The sequence below is a fragment of the Nycticebus coucang genome, chromosome 3 (assembly GCF_027406575.1).
Source record: "Nycticebus coucang isolate mNycCou1 chromosome 3, mNycCou1.pri, whole genome shotgun sequence".
Lineage (NCBI taxonomy): Eukaryota > Metazoa > Chordata > Mammalia > Primates > Lorisidae > Nycticebus > Nycticebus coucang.
The window spans coordinates 86,057,111-86,073,013 of record NC_069782.1 but is presented as its reverse complement, the minus strand read 5'-3'; the positions used below and the strand labels follow the sequence as shown (position 1 = coordinate 86,073,013).

General features: G+C 37.8%; 1 pseudogene; it reads right to left on the bottom strand.

Moving 5' to 3' along the window:
• Positions 1-4,702: 4,702 nt before the first annotated feature.
• LOC128581710 (nibrin-like) lies at positions 4,703-7,161 on the bottom strand (annotated as a pseudogene).
• Between the last annotated feature and the right edge of the window lie 8,742 nt (positions 7,162-15,903).

Sequence of the window (15,903 nt, the reverse complement as noted above, 5' to 3'; positions counted from 1 at the left end):
ATATGAGCTAAGTGTTAGCAATCTTCATAGTGAGTGACACTAGAGAGGCTGAGGAAGTCCCAAAGACTATTGCACATTGCTTGTACATTTCATATAACCTTAGACTCAAAGATGTCAGTTTATATTCTCACCGTTCTTGATGAGAATAATGTAACATCAACAAATATTTACCCAGGATTTAAGAGTTAAATAGGCGCAGTTAATGTTTGACATTATTTCCCAGGCAAACAATGCAGATTAAACTTAATGACAAAGACTAATTGAGTACTGCTAACAATTTCCAAAAATTAATATTAAACAAAGATAATTTTGTCTTTAATTGAGAAATATGAATTAAGGAGTCAGAAAAATCTCTGTGGATAGAAGGCTGTTGAAGGAGGGAGCAGGCGTGTGTGTGTGTGTGAGCAAGTGGGGCTCACAGTTCTGCCCTTAACCCTACAGTGCTCATATTTTCAGAACAGTCAGTTTCAAAGGCAAATGAATGCACAACAAGAGTTATTATTCAAATACAAAAAAGAATATTTCATTATAATTTTTATCTCCCCTTTTGGGGGTGTGACAAGTCTGTGATGTGGATTAAAGGAAATGAAAATTCCTCCACAGAAGCCAGCCAAAAAGCCTCTTTGCTTTGGAGTGTACTCATTTGGGTTACAATTTCTATTATGTTTCTGTTTTAACATTACATTTGAGCTTCATCTTATTAAGTTCATTTACATTAGTATGGAAGTCAGAGTAATAATAGAATAAATTATTTTGAAATTAATGTTAAAATACTAAAGACTCCAAGGCAGCTTTGATGATTAAAGTTGATTATAATGGCAAAATGTTGACAATATAATATATTCTCCAATTATTTCTCTGAATATTGCATCTCATGATACATTTCTTCAACTACTTGTGTTATTCTTTGCATTCAAATAATCATCTCTGAATACATAACTATAATCTTGGTGTAGCCAAAGCATAGCGTACTAAAACCAATAAATAAAATAATATAGACAGCTACATAATTTAGGTAACTAACTCAAAAATAGATACTATATTTTCATTTTTATAAAGAGATATTAGAGAGTAAATTTATGAATTAGAGGACGGTGCAGATGGATAGTGTAAATTAATCTTGTAGAAACATCCAATTTAAGCTATCAGCAAATTTAAGAATTATCTGTATGTTATCTCCATTTTGGGACTAAGGATGTGTGGTGAGAGGACATTGTATTTAACCCTGATATACTTACTCCATGGGATAAATCATTATGCACATTGTAGAGGTGAAAAGCAGACAATTACTGTTCAGGGAAAATGGTACCAGAAAGTTTTTCATGTTAATCGACGAGTGATAAGCAAATGGAATTATGAAAACTCATATGATAATTGGGCATCACCAAATGAGCGAGCCAAGGGAGGTGTTATGTTGTTGTACCTAGAAAGATCACAGGAATTGGGTTCATCAGCAGAATTCCCAGGCAAAATGTGTAGGGGTGGTCAGAACTCTGCCAATTCATCAGCACTTCCTTTAGCACATAGAGTTCATGTGGATCTGTGAAGAGCCATGAAGCTGGAGAGATCACCAGAGGCAGTTTGTGAAAGGCCTGGGATACATATTTAAGTTCTTGAACAAGATCTGAGCAGAGTCCCAGCTACTAAAGGACTTAGGCATGACGGTGATATAAATGTGCTGCATTTACAAAGACAGCTTTCAGTAGTTGAGGAAATCTTGTAAATCATTGATGTCCAGTAGAATTTTCTGTGATAATGAGTGCAATTATTCTATACACTTGCACTATTTAACATGGTAGCCACTAACTACATGTAACCATTGAACACTTGAAATGTGGTTAGTGCTACCAAGAAATTAAATTTTATATAATTTTCATAAATTTAAATTGAAACTTAAATAGCCACATTTGGCTGGTAGACATTAATTAGACATTACAACTACAGAGATGGAGCTGACCTTACCAAAAAGAAGGCAGTTGTAGAAATTTTTGTTTCCTTGTATTTGGTTTCCTTCATTTTCCCTTTATTAAATTCTAACTGCAAGAACTTAAGGAATGGTTTGTCCGGTGAATGTACCTGTTTTATGATTCTCTCTCTCCTCTCTGAAAGAGCCTCCATGCTTAAACCAATCCTCAGAGCTCTCCAGACTGGAGGCAGTGTACCTAAAGTTTGCAATGCAGCCCTAGTGTGCTTTCAACCATGCATTGGTAGGTAAGTCCCCAGAAAAGTAAACCAGTACATTATTATTCATTTTAATTCATTTACATATATATTGAACATCTTACTATTTACTGAACAGTGTGCAAGATTGTGGAGAAAAAGGAATAAACAAGTCTGAACACAGCGTCTCAACCTAACAGGGAAGGCAGAAATACAAACATATATATATATATTCATAGTGAACGTTATATATTGAGAGATAGTTTAATAAAAGGATCATCATTCCAGAAATATGGAAGTGCCTACCTACATGAAGGGGTTAGGAAAGAATGGAGTCAGTAGCTGACTCTAAGGGTGAAAAGAAAATTTCAAGGTTAACTCCAAGGAAGGGGAGGAGGTAGTGAGTATGAGAAAGTAAGTTATGTAGGAGTGATTGGGAAAGGGGAAAATGACATGGAGTTGAAAGAGCAAGATAAAGGCATTCAAATATAAAAATTAACCATGTTTTTTAAAACTGTGTAAAGACTTTTATGCCTGAAAATAAAATTGTAACTAGGGTTGAAGCTAAGAAGCCATTATACACTGTATGGAATGATTGGAAGTCAGTGATTTCTTTCTTTCTTGTTTAAGGAATGATATAATTTGGTCAGATTTGGAGTTTTTAAGGAGCATTGGGAAATGATGATAAGTGTTGAAGACTGAAATAGGACACATCAGCCTGAACATGATTGCATAGTTTTTTGAGATATTAGAGTTTTTAAAAATTTAATTTTCAGGTCCATAACTAAGTCCTAAGGTCACTCAGTCCTTCCAATCTCAGTCCTTCTCAGTCTAATCTCAGTCCTTCCAATTTTTCTTTCTATATGAATGTGTGTGTTTTTTTGGCTCATCTGCACCTTAAATGATATAAAACTTCACAGCTCTCTGTACACAGGATGAGGACTGGATGGGCCTCGTAGAACTGTTATTTGAGTTCTGAAACAGTTAACTGTTCATAGTGAACAGTTAGGGTGATAGAGAAAATAGGATGATTGCAGGGTTGATGGCTGGAGACAGTGGAAGTGATACTGTCAATGAAATAGGGGAGATAGAGGAAGAGCCAAGGTTTGGAGGGTGGTGATGAGTTCTGCTTCCAGCTACTCTCTGTCTTCTCATTGAGTGACAGTAAAGATTACTTACCCTCTTACAAAGTGCCCTATAGCACTAGTGAGTTTAATCTTCAAGAGGTGATTACTGTTACTGTACATCTGTCTGGCTGGAAATCACTATCTTTCCTATCTGAGAGCACATTCAAGCTGCATAGAGGAAATTGTTTGGGCACACGGTAGTTTATTTGTACAGAAAAAGCCTTAGCAGAACTGACAGAGCAAGTTTGGCTTACAGATTATCTTTCTGAGCCACTTTGCTCCAGGAAAGTAAGTGTAAATCAGTTAATAGCCCATGAGGTGTTTTTTTTTGTTTGTTTGTTTGTTTGTTTTTCCAGAAATGGAAAATACACTAAGGATGGACTTTTTCTCAGGGGATGGGAAGAGTAAAATTGAGCTGGAATCACATGCTTTGATTAATGCTGTTTATCTTTTCTATACATAAACACATTACTAGAAATTTCCTATTGGCTTATTTCACTGAACTAAAGCTGTTGATAGCTGATTTTTGCAACCAGTACCTGAACTCCAGAGAATTCTTCCAAGCGTCTTCCTCTGTCCAAATCTTTAGGGTACACAGCATGTTTACCCACAGTTTCTCTGTCACATCTGAAGTTTATAACCAAGGGCAGATGATTATTCTTGGTATCAATGCATTACCTCATAGGCATAAACTTTCCCATTTGTAGGCATGAAGTATGATGTCCCAGGTCCACCAAGGTCCCAGAACTCTGCTCATAAAACCTCCTTCCCCTGCCTCTAGCAAGGTAAGAAAGTTGACTGGCATGGTGCCATGTGATGCAAAACCAACTGTGGGCCCCTGGCTCATTTTTAACAGCTAAAACTTTTATTTCCTAAAACCATATTTCAGCTGGAATACATCAGAAAGTCTAGCCTGGAAATGGAGCTGAGGCTACAACACGTGCTGGAAATGCATTTAGTGCTCTGGGGCATTTTCAAAAATATTAACTTCACTTAAATATGAGAGTGAAAGAAAAACACAGCCCAGAAGCCTAAAGCTTCTGTTAACTTTTAAAGGGGAGTATTAAAAAACAAAATTTACTTAATTTAACCTAAGATTCAATGTAACATTATATGTTAATGCAGATCAAAAGCCAAGAAAAAGCCCTAACGTGTCTACTGAGCCTTACTGGAAGTATTGATAGGGCTTTATCCCCCTGACCTCCAGCAGTTCTGATTACCTGCTTAGTTGGTTGCTGGGATTTCTGTTGCTTCTTTTTCTGTTTGTTTGTTTTTTGACTTTTGTGCATTTTATTTAACAAATTTAGGCCATAAAATATTTGTAACTACAATATCCTTTATATGCTATACAGTCATATATTCTAGGTATCCTTCCTAGGAAAGGTTTTTCCATGGCTTTGTTTTAAAATCCTCGGTTATCTTCCCCTTCTTCCATTAGGGTTATATCTGAAAAGATCTTCAGCAAGAGACTCTTCTTTTGCATGTTGTTTTTACACCTCCATTTCCTACCTAAACTGCTCTTCTAATTCTGTATGCTTTTAAGCATGATGAGCTACAAGCTCTGATCCTCCAGTGATGTGTACAAGTTTTCCTGCCCCAGGAAAAGTGACCTTCTTGAATTACTTGAAATTCTTTAGCTGACCCTACTCATTATTTATAGCAGATAGATCGCTGCAAGGGGATTCTTTAACCACCAGTGATCTATATTCAGTTAATAACACGTTTCTTGAAGTATGTCCCTACCATCTCCTGCAGTTCATCATCATTAAATACTTCTTTTTTCACTGACCATGGTGATTTTTTTCTGGCGCTCACATTTCTTCCTGAATTCATTTTCTTAGAACATTTTGTTATTTTCTGGTATTGCTTTGTCATTAAAAGTGTCATTTGTTTCTATATCCATCTTTGTCCTTTTTTCTAATATTGACATCTTCCTCTTATTTTTGAACTTTCACTTCAATTCGTAACTCTGTTTTACTGTTTTTGAATAACTCTTCCAATATTTCATCTTTTATAGCCAAATCATCAATTTCTTTTCTTTTATTTTATCTTAGCTTTTCTGTAGAATGGGATATATTGGCAGAATTTTTCACACTGAATTTTAAATCTGTTTCTGTAAATAAATTGTCAGACTTTTTGTCCACAGATTCATTATGAGATTGATGCTGCTGCTTATTTTTCCATATTAAGGGTGTAGTAGGTTGTATTTGTTCTAAAAGAGAATAAGACATCTCTATTCTTGCTGATTTTCTGAAAGATGTTTCTTAATTTTCTTCATCCTTTTCCCTTTTTCTAGTAAGTGGCTGAAAGTAGTTTTGTTTTGTTTTTTAAATTTATTTATTTTTATTGTTAAATCATAGCTGTGTACATTAGTGCAATCAAGGGGTATGATGTGCGGGTTTCATATACAATCTGAAATATTCTCATCAAACTGTTCAAGGTAGCCTTCATGGCATTTTCTTAGTTACTGTACGTAGGCATTTGTATTCTGCATTTAGTAAGTTTCACCTGTACCCATTCTAAGATGCGCCGTAGATGTGGCCCTACCCATTACTCCCTCCACCAAAACCTCGCCCCTCCCTTCCCCTTTGATAGAGTTGGTCTGCTACTGCTGAGAAGCTTGATCTCTCTATTTATAGCTGGAAATTTAGTTGGCGGAAGCTGATAGTTTGGGATTTTCACTTTAACTTGAGTATTTGATACTGCAATATTATTTGTATTAGAAGTTGTATTGGAAGGTTCCTTTATAGTGGGGATTTCTTGTGAAAACATTCTGAGATACTGTTCCTTTCTGGAGATTTTGATTTCTTTTGGCCTTTCACTCAAATCCATCCACGTATCTGTTTTCTGTGATTCTGTGTCAGCTACATCTGTTGTGGTATTCACTGGGACACTTGGCTTTAGTTTTTCATTGACTGACAAGCCTTGTGAAAGGCTTGGTCCTGGAGTAGTTGTTTTTAGTCCCGTAGTGGGCTGGCCCTGAGGATCACAGCAGTTCTCTGTAGTCAGTCCAATTTCTGCTTCAGTAATAGGTTTACGACCCTGCCTTTGGCGCATATCCATTATTGAATGAATGCATTTTTTTCTGAGAGTCAGGAATTAAGATTTATGAATTTGTTATTCCTATATCAACAACACAAGTTCTGGGAGTTGAAAAGAAACTATCTTTTTCTTCATCTTCTTTTTCTTCTGTTATCAACCTAGCCTCTCCACCTACAAGTTGCTGAACTTAATTTCTTATTCTGTTTGGCATTCAAAAATATAAATGTTTTCCCTTTGAAAATTTGTTCTGTCATCCTGACAGATCAATATTTTTACTTTCAATAACTGGTTCATCAAGAGGTGGGTAAAAACTTTCAATTTGTGGAATCTGTTTTTTGGACTGAACTGCTTTGAGAAACTTAGTAAAATATTCTGGTTTCACAATTGGAGGCCCACAAATGAGTGCACATGTTGTCTGCTTAAAAGGAGATGGATCACCTCCCAATGTCATTCTCCAGTTAGCTTTGAATATAACTGGATCTGATAAAGATGCAAAATTGTAATGGTAACTTGAACCGATATCACAAGATGAGTACATTCTTCTGTCCAATTATTTACAGTAAATCCTCCAACTTGCAGTACAGCTTGATTTAAAGCAGTTTTCCCAGAGGCATCTAAACAAGAAGAGCATGCAACCAAAGGCTCATACTCTACCCTGTATTTACTTTCAAACACTTCAAATGTAATTCTATTCCCTGCCTTCAAAGTTTGGGAAAGGCCATTCTGCATTTTTTCCTCATTAATGAAGGTGCTATACTTAGAATTATCTTTTATTGTCAATACTGGGATTTCATCTGTTTGACTCAGGTTGGTTACAGAAAAATTAGCAGTTAACACTGCATGATTAGACTGATTGATTATTTTCAACAAGAATTGCACAGTTTTCCTTCCAACAATGTACTCAACACCAGTCAAAATCTATATGATTCCCCTGGACCTGGGCCTGCAGCTGGGACACTGTTGCTTATTTAGTCATCCTCTCTGTCCAGGCTTTTCTGCTAGATGCTGTCTCTCCAGACCTCTGAGTTTTGCTGCTTTTATCCAACTTTGCCACTGTATTTCTGAGGATGCCATAGCAGCATGGAGCTGGTTCTGTTGGACTCCACTCCCCTATCCCATTTGATAAAACTGAGGACCACATAGTACAACAGTGTCCAGTGCATGATGTCCTGGGGATACAGATATAATTGTGAATGTGAAGGTGTGCACTGAGAAAAAGAACAGCCTGTCTTCCATCCTTAAAGACATCTGTTGCTCCGGGGCTGGCAGGAGGGATCCTTGGTCCTAGATATCCAGAATAATATTTTTATTTATGAAATAGTTATCTTTGTTTAATCTTCATCCTCTCCTTCTATCCAAGCAGATCTAAGTTCTACTCACCTCACTTATACCAAATTGGACTTCTTACCTGCATATCTCTTGACACTGGCCTCTCCCTAAATCAGGGCTCTTCCTTTGACCAGCATCAGAGGAGCTCTCCAGCTCCACCTGACATGTGTCACCTGATGAAAGAGATCTGAAGCCCAGCCCTGAGCATCTTAGCTTCAAAGCAAGACCTTAAATGCTCAGGGGAAAAAAAAAAACAGTGGAAACGGTGAATAAATCATCTTCCCACAGCCAAAAGCAGTTTTCAATATAACTATCAGCTATTTTAACTAATTATAGGATTTAAAAACTATAATTAAAATATCATTCAGTAGATTTTATATAATATTTTTAAATAGGATGTGTTAAATGTAACCTAAACTAGTAAAAATATGATCAAGGTAATTGGACTTTGGTTGATCAAAGGTATTTTTATTCCCAGATGCATTGAGATAAGTTTGCTGCCAAAATTAATTAGATGATTAAATAAAATGCCAAAAGCATTCTCCAAGTGGTCATAACACCTACACTTTCCTATATTATTCTCCTGAGATAATTAGGAAGGAGTAGGCAGGAAGTAAGAGCTGAGTAGCTGCTAATTTAGTCCTCCTTGAATTCAAATTCTGGCTTTGACATTTGCTGACTATATATAAGTTTTTAACCTTAAGCTGAAATCCCCCCATTGATGAATAGGAGATATTATACTAACCTTTAAGGGTTTTGATAGCATGAATAATAATAAATGTAGAAAACCTAGCTGTATGTCAAATAGAGTAGCTGTTCAAAAATATTCTTACTACACTAAAAACCAAAAAACCAGCATCTCACTTTTGGTAAAGTTTCTAAACCTTCATTCAGCTTATAATCAAGTATATATGTATTCAATTTATCTAAAGTATAAAACCTTGAGAATCATATCAGATAGTGTGTTTTTATAGAAGATAATATACTATATAAATGAATAACAACAAAGAAATAAAAATGACCAAAGAAAGAAAGAAAAGAAAAGAAAAAAGAAAGCGAAGGGGAGAGAGGGAAAGAAAGAGAAAAAGAGAGAGAAAGTATGAATCTCCACAATATTGTATAGCTTTCCCACTAAAAGCTCTCAAAATTAAAATTATGTTCTCTCAAATCATTGCAAAGAGAATAGTTCTATATTTCCTTTATAAAAATAAAAAGTAATGAGACTAAAGAGGGCTAGGTCCCTTACAATGGTTATACAGAATGAAAACAACTCTAAAAAGTTCTTCACCTACCACTTAAGTTCTTAAATCTTTGCTTATAGTTCAAGGATGAAAAGATAAACAAATAAATACGTATCAATGTGCATGCAAAAATAAAATGTTGGAAAACAGACACCACATGGCAGTTTTCTATCCTGCTTAGTAAAAGGGATGGTACATTTTGTGCTGCTACTGTGAGAGGCCACCATGTCCTGTACAACAGAGAGTTGTGCATTCCCTACACTCAAGTCTTTGTCCACAGCCTTGTTTGTGAGTTTGGTGTTTACACATGTTTTAACTATATAATGTTCCCTCAGAATCCATAGTGGGTTTTCCCAGAATAATGTGTCACTGTCTTTTTTTATTCATCTTTTTATTTAGGATTTTCAACTGTGAAATATATGTGAGGATTGTAAAAAAAATTCACCTTCCCTGCTATAATTAATAGCATAGTGATAGCATAGAGGCCAAAAATTACACTAAAAGAAGGAATAAAGTACACATTTTTAGAGTCATGGATCTCAAACTCAGGATAGACCTTAGGAATAGCAAGCATATCACTAACCATAGTTTCTCATTCCAACTGAAGAAATGATACTTTTGAATATAATTATCACTTATTACTACAAAAAAACCCTCTATGCCCAGCAATTTGAAAACATGGAGGAAATGGACCAATATCTGGAATCGTACCACCTCCTTAAACACAAACAGTAATAATCAGGAATTTTTGTGACACCAATATCAAGCACCAAAATTGCAACAACTGTAAAAAAGTTTCTAAGAAAAAAAAGCCCTGGACCAGATGCAATTACACCAAATTCTACCAAACCTTCGAAGATGAGCCCATATCTATATTGAAGAATCTATTGCAAAACATTGAGAAAGAAGGTACCCTCCCCAACTCCTTCTGTGAAGCAAATATCACCCTTATATAAAAGCCATAAAAGCATCCAACAATAACAACAACAACAAGAACTATAGGCCACAATCATTAATGAATATCAACACAAAAATATTCAATAAAATCTTAGCAAACAGAATATAGCTATACATTGAAAAAAATTATACATCATGATCAAGTGGGCTTTAACCCAGGGATGCAAGGTTGGTTCAACATACATAAATCCATAAATGTAATTCATCATATAAACAGAAGCAATAACAAAGACAATAATATATGATACTTGCAATAGACACAGAAAAAAAGCATTTGACAAAATTCAGCATCTTTTCTGACAAGAACACTTAAGAAAATGGGCATAGATGGCACATTTTTTAAACTGATAGAAGCCATCTATAGCAAACCCACAGCCAGTATCATACTAAATGGAGTAAAACTGAAAGCATTTATACTTAGAACTGGAACCAGACAAGGATGTCCACTATCATCACTACTATTCAACATAGTGCTGAAAGTTCTAGTCAGTGCAATTAGGCAAGAGACGGAGGTCAAGGGTATTCAAATGGAGACAGAGGAGGTCAAACTCTCACTCTTTGCTGATAACATGATCTTATACTTAGAAAACCCCAAGGACTCAACGACAAGGCTCCTGGAAGTGATCAGGAAATACAGTAAAGTCTCATGTAAAATCAATGCTCACAAATCGGGAACCTTCATTTATGCCAATAACAGTCAAGCTGAGAATCTAATCAAAGACACAATACCCTTCACAGTAGCTTGAAAGACGAAATAGTTGGGAATATACCTAACAAAGGACATCAAGGATCTCTATAGAGAGAACTGTGAAACCCCGAGAAAAAAAATAGCAGTAGATGTTAACAAATGGAAGAACATACCATGCTTATGGCTGGGAAGAATCAACCTTCCAAAAATGCCCATACTACTCAAAGAAATTTATAGATTTAATGCAGTCTTCATTAAAGCACGAACATCATACTTTGAAGAACCTAAAAAAAATAGTACTTCATTTCATATGGAACCAGAAGTGGTGGGGAACAGAATAGCCAATGCAATTCTGTTAAATAAACAGAAATAAAAACAAATCTGGAGGCATCACATTACCAGGCTTCAGATTATACTACAAGTTTATAGTGATCAAAACAGCATGGTACTGGCACAAAAATAGAGACATAGATCTATGGAATAGAATAGAGAATCTAGAGATTAGAGATGAAACCAGTTTCATATCAATATCTGACCTTTGATGCACCAAACAAAAGCATATACGGAGGAAGAGAATCCCTATTTAATACATGGTGCTGGGGGAATGAGTTAGCCATCCTGAGTCATATAGCTGATAGTCATAAAGAGGCTTAGCTTTCTTCATTGCTCCTGTAAATAACATCACCTTTGTGAAACCTAAGGCTAGATTTTGCAATATCTTCCAGGCCCTGCATTCGTGTGGCATGACTGACCCACCCAGAGCAGTGGAACATACTGAAGAACTAACTCAACTGATATTGTGATGCCCCCCCACTCAAAAACCAACTTGGCAAGGAAGAAAATTTCTATTCCCATGTTCCACCCTGAACCAAGCCAATTAGCAGACCCAATTCCCTCACTTTTACCCGCCAAACTATTTTCAAAAACCCTTTCTCCCAAATTCTCAGGCAGACAGACTTGAGAAATTCCTCCCTTCTCTTCGCCTGGTGCCTGTGATATTAAACCTTTCTTCATTGTAACTCCTGCTGTCTCTGTATATTGGCTTCCTCTTGAGCAGCGAGCAGTGAACCTGATAAGGCTGTAATACCAACATATCACTGAACAGAAAGGAAAAATCATGAATTTTGCAGTTTGTTGTAGAGATATTTTCATGCTCCTTTTTCTCTCTGCTTATCTCCTATCTTACCAAGGAGGCTAGTGGGTCAGGGCATGGATAACTACAGGCAGGGAGAGGGTGAGACCTCAAATTAGACCCTCTTGCTGGCATGAGAACATGGAGCAGTGGCAGGTAAGAGACTTGGGTGGAGAAACTGAGGGCAGTTGTCTCCAAGGTGAGCACAGTGTCCCAGATGAGCACCATCCAGAAATCATCACACAGGAAAGCCCTAGGTGTCAGGGACTCAGAAAAAAGTTTCAGATGTGTCCTAGAAATAGAGCACAGCACAAGGAGGCCAGGAGAGGAGGATGCTTGAAAAGTGGGTGCCCCTCTCTGTTAGTCACTGTTGGGACCCAAGAAGACAAACTGGAATTTCAAGCTCTGAAAGCGAGAAAATGAAACAATTGGCCAATGACAGTCCAGGTCCTGTTCTTAGTAATAAACTACCAAGATAAGAGTTCAGATCCAGGGAGTAGGGGGGAAAAAAAGGACTTGAAAATAGGTGCAGAAATGTGATTGTGGTGGAGCCACTAAAGTGAGAAGCAGAGACGTCTGGGAGCTCCCTGTAGGACGTGAGGTGCCAGGGTGGACCCATTGCCTCTGGAGGGCCCTATGGACAAGGTGTCCTCTGTGTTGTGTGGACTGGCATATCAGGGAACCCAAGAAGGGATTACTGAATTGAATAAGCAAAACCATAAGATGTTACCCCAGATCTGAAGAGTGAGGCAATGACAGACAGATAGGATGGATGTATTTTACAATTAATAGCAGGCTGTGAAGTGGGACAGGATGAATTTGGAGGAGCAAGGCTGAGATTGTTTGATTCTTAAAGACAGAGCAGAAAGTCCCTTTTGTCCCTTTTATGGGGTAATGGAACTCCACCTTGGGGTGGAACAGCTGGTTAGAGCAAACATTTGTGACTGAAGAGGAGTTGCTTGATGCCAGGATAGTCCCAGGGGCTGCAGTCTTAGGCAAGAGGAGAGAGCAGGGCACAGTCATGGAGAGGGAGCTGATGTGACTGACAGTCAGCAGAGCACAGTAGTCCTCCGTCCATGTGGTGCCTAATCGCCCTTTGCTGTCTTGAATTTCCCAGTCCCTGGGCCACAGCTCAAGGTAGAGATCTGGATGTGGGACAAGAGACTCATCCTTCACTAAAGTGACACTCAGGGAGGTGACTAAACTCGCTGAGACACATTAGTTCATTTAACAAATGGAGCAAATTACTTCATGCAGCAAATAAGATCTACTTTACATGGCTGTGTCTGTGTTTTGCAGATTAAGGGCCTTTAGTGCATCCTGGTGATGTGAACCAATACGGAGACACCAAACCATGAAACTGGAGGACCAGAGAAAAGAGACATGAGTTTATTCTGGGAACTTATGTGCAAGGGCACTGGGGATGGCAGGCTGGGAAATTCTCCATGCTGCACCCAGAAACAGCAGGTGGTTATACAGCAAGCATAAGCAAGCAATAACCTGGGGGTATGGTGTGCATCACCAGGTATAGTAAGGCAGTCTTCAGTAAAGGTTGGCATGGTTTCCATTGTGCTTCAGGGTGAGGGGGAGAGGAGAGACGGGTGGTGGCCAGTCCACTACAGTTTTCTTTGTTTTAACTTTTTCTGATCTCTCTGAATGGAATTGGAGCCAGGATGTCCAATTATCCCACACTCTGAGATTAGTATCCATGAACTGCATTGTAAACTTTAAATTACTATATGAATGCATTGTTTCTATTGGATATTTTTCCTGAGATATCAGGCACTCTCAACCCAAATTCTGATGGTGCATGTAGTGAAAATAAGATGGAGTCAGTTGAGCTAGGGCTGAGACAGCACAGCTTGCCCTGGTCCAGTTCCTATGTGACCTTCACCTCCTGTCTCCCATTCTCCCTGTTTTGTAAATTCAGATTCAATCTGAAAGTGTATATCTTGTGTAGTTTAGGGCATTTGATTTAGGAGACTAACTTTCTAATTAGAATGCTGTTTTGGTACATGGGTAATGCTGATTATTGTTTATTTGAGTCATGGGTTATGCCAATTATTGTTGTTTAGGATGAGTTAACATTGAGTTTAGTTTGAACTTTCATGTATAAAACTGCAATTTTGGAAATGGAAGAAGAGAAGAGTCTTGAAGAGGCTACTCTCACTGTTCTTTAGAATTGCCAGCCTACTGACAAAGTTTGGCAGACCTATCCATGTCTCTACATATTGGCTGACAGTGACAGGCGGCTGGACCCTCTTTGTCCAGTCACAGTTCCAGGAAAACACAGAAAGGTGACATTTGGGAATTCCTTTATTCTGAGAACCTGCACATTTTCACACATGAGACACAGAGCCACATCTGATAGGTGTGAAGGAAGAAGGAAAGTGGGAGGCCATCTGACAGCGTTGGGGGCCTCACTCGCTCCTTTGCCAACTGTGTGGTGTGGGCTGGTGTCCCTGAGCCATCCCTAGTGTAGGGGCCAAAGGCTTCCTCCCTGTGCCAGAACACCTCCCTGTACTAGGGCCCACACAAGTCATAGGAGCTCAAAAAGGAAGCCAGAAGTCAAGGTAAACTCACAGATGTGAAAAGCAGCAAACTGAAAAAAACAATCCTATCTTTCTAGCACTCTGAGAAAATGCAATTTGTTTGTTTTTACCTCAGATTCCTTTAATCCAGAATCTCCATAGGAGACTCCCTAGAGCAAGACTTCACAAGATAGACTAATGCAATTTTTTTGCATCATAAAAGAAAGGAATTTTGGTACTCCCAAGGACAGTGTGTCAGAATCAGTTTATGTGAGGAAAAAAATAAAAAAAAGAAAAGGACCAGTTTCCCTTCATTTGATGTTTTAAGAAAGTTTTTAGATCAGAGCTTCTAAAACTTCAGATCACCTGCCGGGGATCTTCTCAAAATGCAGATTCACATTAGGTAGGTCTGGAAGGTGGAGTGGAGGCTGATATTTAGCATTTCAAGCAGCTCCCAGGTGATACCAACTTTATCCAGTTTGGCTAGTTCCCCAACTTCATGCTGAGACAATTAGAAGTGTGGACTATTCAATAAATATCAGGTTGTATAGATACAAATGAAAGAAGACTGATACAAAGGAAAAAAAGAAAAACAAGACACCATCATATAAAATGAGAGATTTTTGACATCTAAATTTTGGAAAATGTTTTTTTTTTTTTTTTATTAAATCATAACTGTATACATTGATATGATCATGGGGCATCATACACTCGCTTCATAGACCATTTGACACATTTTTATCACAGTGGTTAACATAGCCTTTCTGGCGTTATCTCAGTTACTGTGCCAAAACATTTACATTCTACATTTACCAAGTTTCGCAAATACCCCTGTAAGATGCACCACAGGTGTGATCCCACCAATCCCCCTCCCTCTACCCACCCCCCCCTTTCCCACTTCCCCCTATTGTTAAGTTGTAGCTGGGTTATAGCTTTCATGTGAGAGTCCCAAATTAGTTTCATAGTAGGGCTGTGTACATTGGGTACTTTTTCTTCCATTCTTGGGATACTTTACTAAGAAGAATATGTTCCAGCTCCATCCATGTAAACATGAAAGAGGTAAAGTCTCCATCTTTCTTTAAGGCTGCATAGTATTCCATGGTATACATATACCACAATTTATTAATCCATTCGTGGATCGATGGGCACTTGGGCTTTTTCCATGACTTAGCTATTATGAATTGGGCTGCAATAAACATTCTGGTACAAATATCTTTGTTATGTTGTGATTTTTTGTCTTCTGGGTATATTCCCAGCAGAGAATTACAGGATTGAATGGCAGATCTATTTTTAGATCTCTGAGTGTTCTCCATATATCTTTCCAAAAGGAATGTATTAATTTGCATTCCCACCAGCAGTGCAGAAGTGTTCCCTTTTCTCCGCATCCACGCCAACATCTCTGGTCTTGAGATTTTGTGATATAGGCTAGTCTCATTGGAGTTAGATGATATCTCAAAGTAGTTTTGATTTGCATTTCTCTGATGATTAAAGATGATGAGCATTTTTTCATATGTCTGAAGGCCGTGCGCCTGTCTTCTTCAGAGAAGTTTCTCTTCAAATCCCTTGCCCAGCCTGCGATGGGATCCCTTGTTTTTTTCTTGCTGATGCGTTTGAGTTCTCTGTGGATTCTGGTTATTAAACCTTTGTCAGAGATATACCCTGCAAATATCTTCTCCCATTCTGAGGGCTGTCTGCT